Here is a 3,245-nt window from a genome sequence, read left to right as displayed (position 1 = left end):
GTAAAGCTATTTCCTGATATTGGTAACTCATGATTTTTACTTCTCATATTGAGGAGGTTTTTCACGTTAAAAATCTTAGTGTGTTAGTTTGTCTCTAATTTCTGATTTATGTGATTTTTTTGTTATTATTGAATATTATTGTGCTACTGTTAATACTTGTTGTGAAGGAATTGTTGCTCCTCTAATTTTTATAGATAAGAAATTGTGTGTTTTATTCCTATCACACATAACATAGTCATAAGATTGAAACACTGAAAGTACTAAAGAAGTAATTAAAATAAAATAACGACTCAATTAAAAATGAAGGTACAAGTAAGTATGGTAGTAATTATGTTTTTCTTTGTAGTTTCGTTTGCATTTGGTCAGCTTAGGATTGGATTCTATAGAAGCAGCTGCCCAAAAGTAGAGTTGATTGTGAAGCAACAAGTTCAGCGGCGATTCAACCGTGACAAGTCCATAACCGCTGCATTGCTTCCATGCATTTCCATGACTGCTTTGTCAGGGTAAGGATATATGCAATTACAATGATAAATTCTTTTATATATATATGTATATTGGAGACTAAATCTAGATTAGGTAATTATCTATCTGAAAACTTGAACTCACATTCGCATAGCCGCATAGGTAACTAATAATAAACATGTCTATGCTTCTTTTTTTTATATATATTCTTAAGTTTTTACGGCACCTCTAACTCTCATGTTAATAACTAATTCGTTTGAAAATGTCCAAAGATGATTGATTTATTTAGTTGACTAAGTGTGGTATAAATTTGTAAGTGCTCAGAAAGATTAGAGATATGTCTTAGCGGAATAATTATTAGGAAAGTTACTTAGTGTATGTTTGAAATTATAATGGAGTATAACAAAATCAACTATGTGTATTTTAAAATATGTGATCAATTTGTGTATTTTTTCATTAACTAACTCCACAAAAATAATACCAAATACCTAAGTTTTTATGTAAGATTATTACTTACACACTAAAATCAATTAATTAAAATTAACTTTGTTTTTTTTTATAATTTAATTCAATTTTAATATATATTTTATATTTTATACTGATAATTAATTTTAGTGTACATTTAGTATAATTGATTTTTACGTGTCAAAAACAATAAAAAGTATTAGATAAATAAGTTATTTTATAATCAAATTTAATTAAGTCTTTTTCTTTTATGCATCTCTTTTTTTTTTCAATTAGTTTTTATCGTGTCAATAAATTATGAGTAATTACTCAAATCAGTCCCCAAGAATTTTAAAAGTGGACATTTAAGTTCTTAAGAAAAATTAATACACAAATCAATCCCTAAGGTTTTACTCTGACAAACAAATCAGTCGACCCCAATTCATTTTCCGGCAGAGTAATTACTCAAATCAGTCCTCAAGCATTTTAAAAACAGATATTTTAGTCCAAAAAAAATTAATGTACAAATCAATCCCCAACATTTCTCTCTATTAGACATAACAGTCCTCCGTCCAAAAATAAAATAAAATTATTATTATTATTATTAATTGCACAATAATATTATATTATAATTTTTGTATTTTTTAGACAAAAATAATGATAAATTTATTTTTTAAATTCTTATATATATATATATATAATTTAAAATTATTCTACAAGACATTCAAGATTAAAATTATTTGATATTTTATATTTAATATAATAAAAAAATATCCTATTTAAAAAAATATGTTTATATTAAAAAAATATGTATTAAAAAAATATTTTAATTTGAATTTATATTAAATACATATTTTTTTAATACAAACATATTTTTTAAAATAGTACATCTTTTGATTATATTAAATACAAAAATATCAAATAGTTTTAATTTTGAATTTTTTGTAAAATAATCTCTAATAATTTTATTATTATTATTATTATTGAGTGACTATATATTTTTGTCTAAAAAATACAAAAAAAATATAGTACATCCGTTTTTAAAATCTTCAGAACTGATTCGGAGTAAAACCTTAGGTTTTTGGGGATTGATCTGTGTATTAATTTTTTTTGGAAACTAAAATTTTGATTTGGGTAATTACTCATAAATTATTAAACCAACTTAATTAAATTTTAATTACAAAAATAATTTGATTACGTGGCATCACCAATATACAATGATAATACCAAACACACAAGATTTTAATTGTGCAGGGCTGTGATGCATCCATACTCATAGACTCCCCAAGCAACACCTCAGAGAAGAGCACAGGTCCAAAACGCTAGCGTTCGAGGATACGACTTTATTGATGAGGTGAAAGAAACCCTAGAATCTGAATGCCTTCTACAGTTTCATGCGCAGATATCATAACACTAGCCACAAGAGATGCCGTAGCCTTTTCCGGTGGACCCAAATACGCCATCCCCACCGGACGGCGCGACGGCTTAGTATCCAACAACATCGATGTTGACATACCACGAGCAAGTGCGCCGGTGCAATTTATATCACAATTTTTCGCAAACAAGGGAATGACGGTAGAGGAAATGGTGGTTCTCTTGGGTCCACATAGTGTTGGTGTTGCTCATTGTGTTTCCTTTCAGAGAAGGCTTTCGAGTTTTAATGGGAAACATGATCCTACAATGGATCCTGCATTGGATTCTAAGCTTGTGAAGGTTTGTAACCCAAAGGCGAAAAGAGTTCAAGTTTCGCCTCCAAGTGCGTTCTTGGATCAGAATACTTCGTTTATAGTTGATAATGAGTTCTACAAGCAGATTTTTTTGAACAGAGGTGTGTTGCAGATTGACCAGGAGCTTGCTTTGGATAGTTCCACTAAAGATTTTGTGTCTAGTTTTGCTGTGAATGGTGACAAGTTTCAAAAGAGTTTTGCAGATGCGATGATAAAGATGGGTGGTATGCGAAATTGTGATCAATACTTTTCACAAATCAAATAATCCCCGGTAATGAAACCAAAAACTTGGTGTTCAATACCATGGCATAAACACAACTTCGCACAACTAACCAGCAAGTGTACTGGGTCGTCCAAGTAATAAACCTTACGCAAGTAAGGGTCGATCCCACAGAGATTGTTGGTATGAAGCAAGTTATGGTCACCTTGTAAATCTTAGTCAGGCAAACTCAAATGGGTAATGGTGATAAACGCATATAACATAAAGATAAAAATAGAGATACTTATGTAATTCATTAGTAGGAACTTCAGATAAGCGTATGAAGATGCTTTCCCTTCCGTCTCTCTGCTTTCCTACTGTCTTCATCCAATCCTTCTTACTCCTTTCCATGG

The 3,245-nt window shown here is 29.7% G+C and overlaps 1 pseudogene; it reads left to right on the top strand.

Moving 5' to 3' along the window:
* Positions 1 to 300: 300 nt before the first annotated feature.
* The window catches only part of LOC107494322 (peroxidase 44-like), a 17,507-nt pseudogene continuing 14,562 nt past the window's right edge, over positions 301 to 3,245 (top strand).

Source organism: Arachis duranensis, chromosome 6 (assembly GCF_000817695.3).
Source record: "Arachis duranensis cultivar V14167 chromosome 6, aradu.V14167.gnm2.J7QH, whole genome shotgun sequence".
In the NCBI taxonomy this organism is placed as follows: domain Eukaryota; kingdom Viridiplantae; phylum Streptophyta; class Magnoliopsida; order Fabales; family Fabaceae; genus Arachis; species Arachis duranensis.
Note: the sequence above shows the minus strand (reverse complement) of the source record. Positions and strands in the feature narration are given on the sequence as shown.